Source organism: Ursus americanus, unplaced genomic scaffold, assembly GCF_024610735.1.
Source record: "Ursus americanus isolate L20-20 unplaced genomic scaffold, mUrsAme1.1.p SCAF_145, whole genome shotgun sequence".
Taxonomy (NCBI): domain Eukaryota; kingdom Metazoa; phylum Chordata; class Mammalia; order Carnivora; family Ursidae; genus Ursus; species Ursus americanus.
In genome coordinates this window covers 199024-213732 of record NW_028273727.1, presented here as the reverse complement: position 1 = coordinate 213732, position 14709 = coordinate 199024, and the positions used below count along the sequence as shown (strand labels likewise).

Sequence of the window (14709 nt, the reverse complement as noted above, 5' to 3'; positions counted from 1 at the left end):
CTTCCTCTTCTACTGACCCATCCTCCAATTTGCTGATATGTTCTTCTGCCTCATTCACCCTGGCCGTCAGAGCCTCTAGTTTTGACTGCATTTGGCTCATAGAATTTTTAATTTCTGCCAGATTCGCTCTCATTTCCACCATTAGAGATTCTATATTCTCATTAAAATTTTAATTAATACTTTTGTCAAGTCTACACATCATCTTGACTATTGTAACTCTGAATTCCATTTGTGATAATTTGGTTACATCCATATCCATTAGTTCTGTGGCAGAGGCCACAGACCCATTGTCTTTTCTTTGCTGGGGGGGATTTCTCCTTCTCGTCATTCTGATGAGGAGAGGTTACGGGGTTGTCCAGAGCACAAATTATTGACCGGGACCCAGGCAGTATGCACTTGTTTTATAGGGATCTTAGGGATGTGGGCTTCTTGATTTTTCAGCCTGCCTTCTCGGGGAGGGGCCTGCTGCGCTGATACTCAGGCAACCCTGTTTGGGTAGAGTCTCTGTGTCCCCTGCAAGGGGGGGATGGGGATGGGCACCCTTGAGCTGGTATTTCCAGGCTTCTGTTCTCTGGCAGCTTTCCCTGGCGGTTTGCTGTGCCTCTTCTGAGAGTCAGAGCAGCAGTGGCTGAATCTCAGCCTCTATCTCAGAACAGAGGAATCGTGGACCGTTCTCCACTGATGTTCTGGCCACTTTAACTCTGTTACTGTTGGTGCTGCTCAACCCTGCAGCATACCGGGATGTGTGCCCCACACCCGGCGTCCCAGCCCTTATTTCCAGGGCCGGCGCATCTCTGTCCTTTGCGTTTCTAGCACCGCCAGCCACCAGCAGCCCCCGAGTGCTCCTGGAGCTCCCGGTCTCATTCTGGTTCCAGTGAGCACACCGGAGTTCCGTGAGAAGTCTGGTCGTGCGTGTTCCCTGGCTCACGGTGTCAGTCAGCTCTCTCGCGGGTGCCGGTCCGGGAGTCCGCCCACTCCCCCTTGCCGGTGGCTACCGCTTCCTGGCGCCCAAACGCAGCGGCTCCCTCCCCCTTCTGTTTATCTTACGATATCTGTGCACAGTTTCATGGCTCCCCGCTTCACACCTCAGTACTCAGTGCTGGAGATGTTCGTTTGTAGAGATCCAGATGTATCTTCCTGCATCTTAGGCTGATTCCGTGGATGTTCAGAATGGTCTGGTACCTATCCAACTAGACTCAGGGGTACAGCTGAAAAAGGGGTCCCCTACTCCTCCCCCATCTTAATTCCTCCCCCCTATTTGGACAGTTTAAATCTTGATCAAAACTTTCTGGGGCGCCTTGGGTGGCTCAGTCGTTAAGCGTCTGCCTTCGGGTCAGGTCCTAGGTGACTTATTCTTTGCAAGGCTTTTCTTGGATGTGGAGCACCAGGCCTCTTAAGAGCCTAGACATTGTCATTTTTCCCTCTCCCCTCCAACCTCCCCATGAACTTGTTCAAGGCATTCTTCATGTCTTCATTCCTGAGAGAGGAGATGACGGGGTTCCGCAGAGGGGTCACTGCGGTGAAGAACACAGACACCACGTTGTCCTCCAGGAGGCTGGTGGATGGACAAGAATAGATGAAGATGCAGTATCCCAGGAAGAGTGTGACGATGGTGAGGTGTGCTCACAGGTGGATAAGGCCTTCTGCCTGCCTTCAGAGATCTGTTGCCTCAGACTCACCATGATGACTGCATAGGACACCAAGAGGACCACGAAACAGACCATCAAGATCAGCCCGCTGTTGGAGACGATGAGGATTTCAATGATGTGGGTGTCCGTGCAGGCCAGTTTGATCACCTGAGGCACATCCCAGAAGAAGCTGTCAATCTCATCAGGACCACATAGGGCAGCTTGATAGTGAGGGAGGTCAGCGATATGGAGTTGATGGTACCCCCCGTCCAGAGGGCCACAGCCAGCAGCACACATACTTTCCAGTTTATCACTGTCATGTACTGCAGGGGTTTGCAAATGGCCACGTACCGATCGTAGGCCATGACAGTGAGGAGAAAGATCTCGGTGCAGGCAAAGGGGTGCAGGAAGAACATCTGGGTGACGCAGGCCTCAAAGGAGATGAGCTTCTCTTCTGACCATGTATCTCTGAGCATCTTGGGGACAGTGACCGTGGAGTGGCAGACATCAATAAAAGATAGGTTACTGAAGAAGAAATACATAGGGATATGGAGCCGGCGGTCATAGATAATAGTTATGACAATGAGGATGTTCCCAATCAGTGTCAGGACATAGGAAGTGAGGAACAGGGCAAACACAGTCATCTGCACCTTCTGATTGACAGATAAGCCTCTAAGCCGAATGTATGTCACGGAAGTGGTTTGATTGAGTAGGTCCGCCTCTTCCATTCTCTTTGTTGGACACTCTGCAAAGAATTAGGAAAAAAAATAACACTTAGCATCTGTATCAATCATCTGGTCACTTAATTTCTTCTGTGTTTGCTTTTCCCTCCATCTGGAGCTTATGGTCCAGTATCTTATTTTAAAAACCCCATTCAGCGTCTTCAATCATGCTGCATACACAGTAGGCACCACAGAGACATTTTTGGGAAAATAGTGCAGAGAACCATGATTCACCAAGAGATATAAGGCAGCCTTGGAGAGCGGAGGGCTTATATTTACTCATAAATCTTTAGCAGAGAAGAAACCAGGAGTTTTCTACCCCAAGCCAGTAACATGTTCAAAGTTGTACACAGCCTGGCCTTGAGCATGGTTTTCTCTATTGCCTGTTGACTGCGTTTTTCACTCGTCCGAAGGACTTCCACCCCTGCGCGCTCTGCCGTGATGCCCTGGGACTGTCATGGCAGTGACCTGGTCTGTGGCCGGTAGACGCTTTTCCCCAGTCGGCTGAACAATGGGCAGGGTGGTTGGGGTGTCTTAGAAAGAGCTGAGAGTTTTCCTCATTTCTTTCTTTCCTCCCCTCCCCTCCCCTCCCCTCCTCTCCTCTCTTAGTTTCTTTTTTTTTTCATTTTATAGATAGGGAAAATGAGGCAGAGAGAGGTAAAGCAATGGGCTTAAGTTCACAGAGAATTGCAGTAACAGCTGTGTCTGGAGCACAGGCCTCCTGAGTCCCAGACCAGGCTCTCTATGCCACCACTCTGACCTGAATCGTTTATGTGATGGTTGGCATAATTAGGGCGCTAAGTGGAATGGGTCTTGGTGAGCTGCCTCTTCCTCTGCTAGGTGCACCCCACCAGCCTGGTTGGGCATCTGTGGGGAGTCTCTCTTCTCTCGCTTGTCTTCATGTCACAGCCTGGATGCACAGTCTTCCAGGGGTGCCCACCCATGCATGCTGCTCTCTTGGTTCCCGGGATCCGCTCATCCTGTGCTATCTTCTTCCCATCACTGATCACTACTGGAGTGTTCCCTCATTCCTCAAGGGCAGGCTCTCTGCCAGACAAAAGAATCAGCTCAACATTGGTTATGAAAAAGGACTAGAGAACTCTTTATCTTCTGCCTCTACTTATCTTTTCCATCTCCAGTATTTCCTATTTCTCATCGTGCTGGTCTTCTGCAGACAGTGGCCCTTTTGATAGTCTATATCAATAGAGGGAAGATTAAGGTAGTGTCAAATTAGGAAACTAGCAAAGTAGAGTCATGGGAAAAGAAGGTATTTCTGGGGCACGAGAAGACTTTTAGTTAACATTTGAATTAAACTCAGAGTGTTTAGAGCTTAGATTAATATTTATTGTAACATCTTAATGTAGTGACGGATTAACTTTACTATTAAGCAGTTTTTCTTAGTGGGGGTGCCTGGGTGGCTCCGTTAGTTAAGCGTCTGCCTTCGGCTCAGGTCATGATCCTGGAGTCCCGGGATTTAGTCCAGCATCTGGCTCCCAGATCAGTGGGGAGTCTGCTTCTCCCTCTGACCATCTCCCCTGTCCCCTCTCATGTTCTCTCTCACTCTCTCTCTCAAATAAAGAAATAAAATCTTAAAAAAAGTGAAATATTTCTTAGTATTCACTTAAAGCTTCTGCTCTAGAAAGCTACTTTATTTCATTGTTTTCTAGATTTACTTATTTTTAGAGAAAGAGAGAGTATGTGTGTGTGTATGTGTGTGTGAGTGGGGGGGGGGCAGAGGGAAAAGGAGAGAGAGAATCTCAAGCCAACTCCACACCTAGCACAGAGCCCGCTAGGGGGCTTGATCCCACAGCCGTGTTTTCATACTTGAGCTGAAACTGAGAGTTAGATGCTCAACCAGCTTAGCCATTCAGGTGTCCCCAGAAAGCTATTTTAAAAGTTGTATGATTTACATCTGTTCCCTTTTTAATTTACTAATCAACCGAAAGGATGATTGCAAACTAGAAAACTAAAGAACTGAGCAAGAATGAAGCCAGGGGTTTATTTTAAATTAATCTGGAGAATTTCACCGCACAGAGTGGATGGAGAACTAGGTCTGTAATGAAGACTTGTGTTCCATCATCATCACTTTTTTTTTTTTCTATTTCTTTGGAGCTGCAGGAAAAAAAGCTTTGAGAAATGGAGATGTGCCCCACTGCAGTAGAAATTTGGTGTCAGTTTATGTTGAGAATATGGTGCACAAAAAGAAAATCGAATGTCTGTGGCATATGCTTCAGAAAAATGTAGGAAAATAATTAAGAACAAAACCAGAGTAAGACAGAGTGTCTGTAAAATCACCCTGGGTTGTTTCCGGTGCTCCCGTCCCCTCCAAAGAGAACTGAATTGTCACGGTCTGGTAGTTTCAATGTCAAGTTTTGATAGTGAATTATTTTCTAGTGGAAAGAACTAATCAGACAAATTTAAAGTTGGGCACATCAGATAACCTTGTTTACCTTGATTTTTCCATAAGCATGGCCAGAGCCCTCAAAGTTCTCCTGGGTCTTGTTCAGTTTTTGGTGATCAGTCACGGTAAATACATATGGTGATATTTTACCAGGAGAGCTCCAGGGTTTTTGCAAAATTTTACACCTTAGCGCCTATATTATTATCATCGTTATTAGTATGTTGTGCATGTAACTCTGCCTTAAGATTTTCGAAAACTGGTTTCCAGTCAGCTGGAAATGTGTCGTAATTTTGATATACTTTTTGCACTTTTTCAGATGATATTGGCAGTGGAATGATTCAAAGTCACTATCAACCACTTTTCCAGGCCATGCTAGCTTACCAGGAGATTTCTAACACAAACTTGTCCTAATTATTCACAACCAGTGTGATGGAGGCATTGTTTCCTTGGCAGCACACTCTCTGGGTGTAAGTTTTATATGGCTAGCTTCAGACAGATTATTCTACCGAGTACTGAAGGGAAATGTGTACAGAAAGAGAGCAGCTGGGGCTGGCAGCTGCAGGGTTGGGTGGTTTTTTGGTTTGTGTGTGTGTGTGTGTGTGTGTGTGTGTGTGTGTGTGTGTGTGTGAGAGAGAGAGAGAGAGAGAGTGTTTACCTGAATTACATAGGTTTTATCTCCTTGGGACCTTTTAAGCAATGTCATCACCTTACCCTAGTCATAGTTAGAAAAAGTTAATTCTGTGGGGACTAACGTTACAGACTTTGAAATTGTCAGTAGGGGAATTTAAAGGGAAAGCAGGGCTTCCACATCTAAACCTTTAGGATGTGTTTAGACATGATTAAATGAACTACTAGTCTGTGCTAAGTATTAGGTGAGGGGCTTTCATGGTTTCTCATGTAATCCACATACAAACACAGAGATGAGGCACGGGCCATGGAGTTAAGATTTTAATCAGCTCTCTGCCAGAGAGGGCAAGGGTTTGGCCTTGAGGGTCAGGTTGTGTGAGTGCAAGTCCTAGATGTGTAAGTTTGGGCAAGTTCCTTAACCTCTCTGGGCCTCAGCTTCTCATCCATAAAACATCAATAACAATGGTCTTTTGTTTCTTAGGACTCTTGAAATCTTTGCAAAGCCTGTGGCACTTAGTGAATATGTTGCTTAAGTTAATGCAGTTAAGCAATATGCAATTCAAACAAACAAGAAAGCCACCACCCCGTAACAGCCAACTCTTTTGGCATCACTATTGGCCTCCTTTTCCCCAGTTGTCTTGTTGCGTTTGTTACCATTGATCAGAGGCCAGACTTGAAGGGATTGAAAAACTCAGAGCTTCTAGAACACAGAGATACTGCTACTTGATCCATGTGGGGCTTGTATTATATTGTGACGTTGGCAACTAGGGTATGCATAAGGAAGAGGGGTATACTGCCCGTACTCATTCTCAAGTAGTTTTGTAATTGAGATCCTTTATCCTAGGCATAGTACACCAAGGATAATATAGAAAATGATGTTCAGTTGATTATAGGGCAATTACTATCACCACTGTCACTGATACTATGCAAGGTTGAGAAATTAATTTTTGGCCTAACCTACAGTGTCTGTATTTCCCACTTCTTCTGGGTAGCCCTCTCCCCTGGCCCACTACGTCCCTCTCTGACTGTATACTGAATGTCCCACTCAGGCTTTTTCTCCCAGGAAGTCCCTCATGCTCCAAAAATTGTGTGTTCCCATTTCCTCTGCAGAATAAATGAGAAGAATTATGGACACTGGCATAGCACTTGAGAGCTTGTAAAGCTCTTTCACACTCATTAATTTATTTGATCTTCACAATATCCCTGTGATATTGTGGGGAGCATTATAGAAAAAGTAGACTTGGCATTAAGTGATTTTCAGAGTTTATATATCAGGGAAGCAGCTGAACCAGGTCTTCTGCTGCTGATTCTGATATTTACTCCATTACTTCACTTGGATGCTGTATTTCTGAGAGAAGCCACACTAAAAAGAGTTGCTTGTTGAATCGCATAGAAAGGTTTCATTGGTTTCTGGATAGGTAACTTCTTGGTTACCTTGGTTACCTTGGTTACCTTGGTTTTTTTAAAGATTATTTATTTATTTTTTGGAGAGAGCATGGCGGGGGGAGGGAGATGGAGAGGGACAAGGAGACTCCTCACAGAGCAGGGAGCCCCCACTCTGGTCTCATCAGGGGGCCAGATCCCAGTACCCTGAGATCATGGCCTGAACAAAATCCGATGCTTAATTGACTGAACCACCAAGGTGCCCCACATTTTCATATTTTTGATCCTCCTGACTGACTCTTTCCTTCTTCCCATTCCATTCTGTCCACTCCAAAAGATCAAAGTGCCATACTCCTCCCTTCTGAAAGGTCACTGACTCTCTGCTAAAAGCAGACAATAAGGGGTTTATAATCTAGGGTGTGTGCAATATCACACTTATTGTAACATGAGATAAAAAGATCCTACATGGAATTTACAATACAGTGAATTAAGGTGACTTGTATTTTAGGAATTTGAGTTGAGATTTCTGTTCCTTATAATTGAAACCATCCTGACTGAGAAAACATTTGATCAGTTTTGACTCACTGGACAATGTTATTGTGAAGAATGCATTGGAGACAGTGAAGAATACTGTTACTGTGGGTTTCATTCTGATTGATAAGAAAGAATTTGTTAATGTAATGTGTGGTGGGCAGAATAATTCCCCCAAAGATGTTGCTTTTGGAATCTGGGGAATCTGTGAAAAGGGACTTTGCAAATGTGATTAGGTTATGGACCTTGAGGTGGGGAGATTCTCCTGGAATATCTGGGTGGGTCCAAAATAATCACTAGGGTCTTCCTGAGTGAAAGAGGGAGGCAGGAGAAGCAGAGTTCAAGAAGGAGATGTGACCACAGAAGCAGAGGTAGGAATGACGAGATTGCCGGTTGGAGGCGGGGGAGAAGCCAAGGAATGTAGGCTACATTCATTCTAGAAGCTGGGAAATTCAAACAAACAGATATTCTCCTAGAGTCTTCAGAAGGACTGTAGCCCTATTGACATTTTGGTTTTAGCCTCATGAAACCGATTTAGACTTCTGATCTGCAGAACGGTAAGATAATACATTTGTGTTGCTTTAAGCCACTGAATTTGAGGTAATTTGTTATAGCAGCAATCAGAAACTAACACATTATGGAAATTGTCAGAAACTTAGAAGAGATTATGCGTAGAAGGGAAGGAAAAATTCTCCCTCTACCCCATGGTCTTCTGGCTGGACCAAGAATTAAATTTACATGAGACAGATTAAGAAAAAAAAAATCAAAGTTTTATTACAGGGGCATGGCAAATTGAGACCAAAAGAAATAACCAAAGCAGGCAGTTTTTATACTTTTTAGACAAAAAGACAGTAAATCACAGAGGAATTGGCAGGATATAGGAAACTTAACATTAGGAGCTTCAATTCGTAAGGAATTCGAACAGAGTATGGGCTGGTGTAGTAAATTAGTAAAAAGGAACAAGGTTGTTTACACAGCTTTCTTGGTTCTTAATTTCCTATCTCTTGTGATAAGGATATTTTTTTTTTTTTTGCCTCCTGAAACAGGAAGGATGTCTTTCACATGGTAGGCTTATTTCCTGCTTTCACAGAAAAAGAGAAGGGTATGAATGTCCTTCTTACATAACCAGTCTCTTAAGTAACTTATTTTACTTTATTTGAAAGATTTTCTGTGTTGGTTTGAGAGAAAGAGTGTGGGGGGAGGGCAGAAGGAGAGGGGAGAGAGAATCTCAAGCCTCCTCTGTGCCAAGTGTGATGCCCAATGCTGGTCTTGATCGCAAGACCCTGAGTTCATGACCTGACTCCAGATCACGAGTCGGAGGCTTAAACAACTGAGGGACCCAGGCGCCCTGGCAAAAGAACACTTTTGATATATTTCCAGGCAATGCAGGGAAGTGACTAGTGCAAGAGGGAAGACAAACAAGGGGGACGCTGCATTTCCCTAACTTACTGCCTAAAGAGATTTAGTTTCCAGTCTACGGGTCAGGGATGAAGAATACAGGCGAAGCTCAGCCATTTTCATGAGTTGGAGACAGCAAGATGGAAGTTGGGAGAAGTCAATATGGCTGTGGTTTACAGTACAGAATACTGAGGAGAGCGGCACAGAGAAAGAGGACCTCAGAAAGCCATCTAGGATCACTTTTGAGTTTTCATAGAATTCCTCAATTGGGCACCTGTGTGAGGAACGTATGTGGTGTGGGGAAAATTATAGCCCAGGGGAAGCAGAGAGGAAAATGTCACTAGCCTTCACACACAATCAGGAAAAGTCTGTGCTACCAGCAGCAGGCAGAGTGGAAAACCTCGTAATTCGTGGGACATTGCAAAGAGAGCTCAGAATACCAACAGAACAATAGCAAAATATATTGAAGACTACTGTGATACCACCTAACAAACCTTTGGAAAGCTAGTCTGGAAGGATAAAATAGTTTTCAAGGACCCTCACCATCAGAACAATCCTCAAGAGTATGTGTAGAAATATAAGCAAGAGTTAATATCTAACATTAAAATTCACAATACCAGCCTTCCAACAAGATTACCAGGATGCAAAGAAGGAGAAAAGTTCACCTCGTACTGAGGAGAAAGATTAAACAATAGAAATCTACCCAGAAATAAAGATGATGGAAATATTGCACATGTACATTCAAACAACCGTTAGAAAGAGTTTTTATATATATAAAAATGTACACAAAGGATGAAGTGAAACGGAGGTATAGAAAATATGAAAACAAGGAAAACCCAACTTCTGGAGCTGAACAGTGGCACGTCTAAGATGAAAAATGTAGTAGATGGGCTTTCTTTCACGTTAGACACTACATAGCAAAAAGAGAGAGAGAGAGACAGAGAGAGAACTTGAATGCATGATCATAGCAGTTGTCCAGAATAAAGCAGAGAAAAGGAAGGGTGCAAACCACGCCGTGCACACAAACACTAGAGTAGGTGTGAGCTTTGTAGCAATTTTCAAGTGGCCTGGTAGATAAGAAATTGGCTGAGGTACAGAAAAAAAAATGTTTGAAGAAGTAATGTCTGATTATTATCTGAATTGCATGAACCCTCTACACCCATAGATTCAAGAATTCAGGAATCCAGCCAACAAAACCCCCAAACATAAGGATCATGAAAAAACCCCTCCTTATCAACCTACATCCTAATAAAACTGCTTAAGACCAATGCTAAAGAAAAAAATCTAAAAAGCAGATGGAGATGAGTCCATTGCATTACCTGTCACGTCCCTAATTGTGTAGATGGTCTCTGTTTCTTTCTGGTCTGTGTTACTCTTGGAGTCTCTCTTCCCTTACAGGATCCCCCTTCCTATTTCTTGCAGGGTGGTTTAGCGGCCAAATCCTTTGAGTTTCTTTCTGTCCTGGAAGCTCTTTATCTCTGCTCCTATTCGGAATGACTCCTTGCTGGATAAAGTATTCTTGGCTGCATGTTTTTCTCATTTAGTACCCTGACTCGATCACGCCAGCCCTTTCTGGTGTGCCAGGTCTCTGTGGATAGGTATGTGGCTAGTCTAATGTGCTTACCCCTGTCGGTGAAGACCCTCTTGTCTCGAGCTGCTTTCAGGATTTTCTCTTTCTGTCTGAAATTGCAAACGTCACTAGTATATGTTAGGGTGTTCCTCTATTCTTATGGATTTGGGGAAGAGTCCTCTCTACCTCTTGGACTTGAATGCCTGTTTCCCTCCCAGATTAGGGAAGTTCTCAGCTACGATCCACACAGATAGATCTTCTGTCCCTCTGTGTCTTCTCCCTCAGGGCCAGAAGTAATTCCAATATTGTTTCCTTTTGTGGCATCACTGATTTTTCGATTCCTCCACCCATGGTCCATTCGTTGGCTTTCTCTCTTTTCCTCAGCTTCCTTCCTTTCCATCAGCTTGTCTTTGGTGTCACTGACTCTGTCTTCTGCCTCATTGACCCTAGGCGTTAGAGCATCCACATCCAATGTAGACTGCATCTCAGTTAGAGCCTTTTGAATGTGGGCCTGATTCGATTTCATTTCTGCACTATGAGAGTCTCTCGTGTCATTTATCCTTTTTTCAAGCCCAGCTAGCAACTTTGTAACTGTCATCGTGAGTTCCAGCTCTGACATCTTACTTAAAACCGTATGCATTAGATCAGTGGCAGAGAGTGTTACCCCTGGCTCTTTCTTTTGCTGTGAATCCCTCCCTCTAGTCACTTTTCCCAGAGAAGAATGGATGGGGGAGAGAGAGATTGGGATCTCACAGGGTGGACAAAACTGGGTGATCCACTTGGTCCCGATTGTCTTTTGGTCTGTGTGTTGGAAGTCACTAAATCCCAAAATTGTAAAGAAAGCCAAACTCATATATATATAGCGAAAAGAATCCGAAAATGAGGAATATAGGAGCGCCTGGGGGGCACAGCGGTTAGGCGTCTGCCTTCGGCTCAGGGCGTGATCCCGGCAATCTGGGATCGAGCCCCACATCAGGCTCTTCTGCTATGAGCCTGCTTCTTCCTCTCCCACTCCCCCTGCTTGTGTTCCCTCTCTCGCTGGCTGTCTCTATCTCTGTCGAATTAATAAATAAAATCTATAAAAAAAAAAAAGACTCTCTTTAAAAAAAAAACAAGAAAACAAAAATGAAGAATATATGTATAAAATGTCAATGTAAAAAATGACAGTTCAGAAAAGATTGAAAAATGAAGAGTTGCTAAAATTAAAAAAAAAAGTAGTTGGAAAGGGAAAAAAAGAGGGAAAAAAATAAATGGAAAATTTTGAATGGAGAGAGAAATGAATCATGAGAAAAAGCCTCAAGCTCTAGGTGCTATTTTCCCCTAGCGCTGGAGTTTGGCCATCCTCTTTGGTCTGTAAACTTGCTGTTCACTTGTTCTTTCACCTCGTTTTCGGGGGGCGGGGGCCTAGTGCGCTGATTCTCAGGTGTTTTTGCCTGGACGGGGATGCACTGCCCCTTGCCAGGGGGCCCGGTGGGGCTCAGGGTCAGCTGGTTGCTCTGTGTGCCTTGTGTTCCCAGAGGGCTTTCCCTGCCTCTTGAAAGGGTGAGAATAAAAACGGCCGCCCTCATCTGTAGGCGCAGAGGTGTGATGCTGTTGTGCACCAAGTTCTGTAGACTTCTGCGGTGCTCCCCACACCAAAGCTCCTTGGGGAAGGCGGAGGGTCACAGCGTTTCTGTCCTTTGCAGGGCTCCCAGGTGGAGAGCTTCCGATCAGGTGGACTCCCCGTCAACCGACTTTGTGCAAGGAGAGGGATCTCTCCCTTCTCCTCACTTGTGTCTGGAGCAGGAAGCGTAGGCACCGCTCTCACAACAACTGAACTGCAGGGTTATCAAGAATTGGGGCTGGCAGGGGCAGGGGGTCACTGCTGGAGGAGCCTGAGGGGTGTGGGGGGGCTATGCCCAGTGCCAAAGCTGCCGGTTGAGGCTCTGTCCATCCTGCAGCTTCCATGAGCACCCAGTGTGCTTTGGAAATGAGGAGGTTGTGGAATACAGGTGAGGTTCAGTGGGGGTGGAATCTGGAGCCGACGACCAGGAAAGAATTCTTGAGACGTCTTTGGTGCAAAATTGGTGGTTTATGACAGGACCCATGGCAGAAAGAGATGCTGCCCTGGCTTGTGAGGGGTGGCTGATGGTAGACTATGGGGTTGGGAGAAGGTAAGGAAAAAGGGAGGTTGAGATAATACTTGCATATGTGAAAGAAGACTCACAAGGTACAGAGGCCTTGCCATTGTCTCGGGAAGGTGGTTTTGCCCTCTAGCAAGGCATGAACATTAAGACGGTTGGGAACTTCCTGGAGGCTGCAGAGTATAAGGACATTTCATTGTATCTACTTTCCCTTCAGGAAGCTAAGTTATTGATAGAAATGCTTGGTTCTTGTAAACTGCTAAGACATTGGGAAACTGAGGGAGACTTAAGTCTTGCAGGATTGTGGTGTCTATAGGTTAACTATTTCTTTGCCCTTTAGGGCAGCCAGGAGTGCCTGAGGAATGTCACGTACACCCCATGGTGGGGGTGTGTGTGGGGTGTCAATTCCGGCTTTGTCCTCAGCTAGCCTTCTCTTCCCTCCTCAGTAAAGGTCCCCCCTGTTCACAGAGGTTCAAGCAGTTCTTGCTGTTGCCACCTAGTGGACATATGCATGAACACATTCAGGTCATGTCTGTGACTCACTGACCTGAGCTGCCATGAGAGCTTGGTTCCTTCCTGGGAGGACAAGGCCCAAAAAGGATGGACCCGGAGCAAGCAGACAAGTGTGGCCTGGCCGACGCCCCTCTGCTGGCCTGGAAGCAGGACCCGGTTGCTCTACTTAGAAGCTGAGTTCTAGAGCAGGAGGGGCTGGAGTGGCTGGGGTGTGTCCCGGGATGGGGTCTGGATGAGGGGTGTTCCAGGACGGGTGTGTGTGTGTGTGTGTGTGTGTGTGTGTGTGTGTGTGTGTGTGGTGGGGCAGGGATGCTTGTGGAGGGAGGATCCGTGAGGGCGGTATGGAGAGGCTCTTCCCTGCTCCACGGGTCCCGCCCAGGTAGCCTGATGGCCTCACTGTGGGCTTGTCTTCCTCATGATTTCAGGGTTCATCTCTAGTCTCCGGGGACCCTCCTTTCCCGAGCAAGGCTCCACGGAAAGAAAGAGAGTATAGATAGAGGACCCTGAAGCCAATACTCCCACAATGGGACTAAAGTGTGTTCCAGAAATTGTGCTTTTAGGAAACAGTCCTAAAGCAAAAGAGATTTAGGGCACATTGTACTCTTCACTTTAAGGATGAGACTCCAAGAATTGGAGATGTCTCAATTGTTCGGCAGGTGGTGCTGCTGAGTAAATGATGTGTAGCCCCTGAGAATGCAGAAGGGGACAGGAGGAGCAGTGCCTGTCCCCTGTGGGGACCTCAGGCCGCACAAGAGCCCAGCTGTGGAACCCTCCCTGCCCCACCCTATCCCACACACAGGCAAACCCCCTCCCCCCACACACTCACCCATACACTCCAAGGGAAAGGACTGGAAGAGGGCCGCCATGTGTTATGGGCTATCGTGATAGAAGGTAGAAGGAATGTGTCTTCCTTTCTTCATATTTACATCACTATTTTACTAACAAAACGTAATCTGGCTAAAACCTTAGAGAACTTTTTAATTACCTGATATGTTTGTAATAAAGAGGAAGATTTAATATGCAGTCTTAATATTTTTCTAATATGCACATTAGAATCATTGAAACCTGGCCTATCCAGGAAAATGAAAGATTTTGAAGGTATCTCATGAACCCAGATATTTCTGGCTCTTGGGTCACACTTACAAAAGGGAAGCCTATCCCAGATCATGAAAACATTTCATTTTGAGGCTTCACATGCGCAGTATTGTATCAGGAATATTCCTTTGTAGTAAAATGGGGTTTTTTTGTTTGTTTGTTTGTTTGTTTCTGTTTTTGGTTTTGTTTGTTTTTTAAGAGAAAAAAACCTGAAAAAAAATATGAATCACTCATAGGTTACGTAGCTAGATACAAAAAGGGCACACTGTCTGATCCCACACACATGAAAACCCAGAAGAAGCAACTCACAGAGGCGGAGAGGGGAGCCGTGGCTGCAGGGACTGGGCTGAGGGAATGAACAGTATCTGACGAGTGGCACGGGAGTCTCTGGGAGGGAAATACTGTAGAAGGACAAGGCTGTGAAACACTCTGTACCTAATGACACCTGGAAGTACAATATAAAAGGATCAGAGTAAAATTCCATGAAAACTCAATTTATCCTTTATTTATAGACCAGAATATATTAAGCAATGAAACAGGTGCATGAACAACGCAAAAATTAGAAACACTGGAAGGACAGGGGAGGGGAAGCCATCCTTTGGGGATTCAGCGAGCAGGAACTGCTGCTCCGGGGCCGAGGCCGGTTGCTCCACTGAGAGAGGTGGTTGCTGGAGCCTGCTCGGGCTCCTGGCTTTCCAAAGGTGCAGGTGACTCTTCT

At 45.4% G+C, this 14709-nt stretch overlaps 1 pseudogene; it reads right to left on the bottom strand.

Moving 5' to 3' along the window:
* Positions 1-1401: 1401 nt before the first annotated feature.
* On the bottom strand, positions 1402-2422 carry LOC123776703 (olfactory receptor 4E1-like; annotated as a pseudogene).
* Between the last annotated feature and the right edge of the window lie 12287 nt (positions 2423-14709).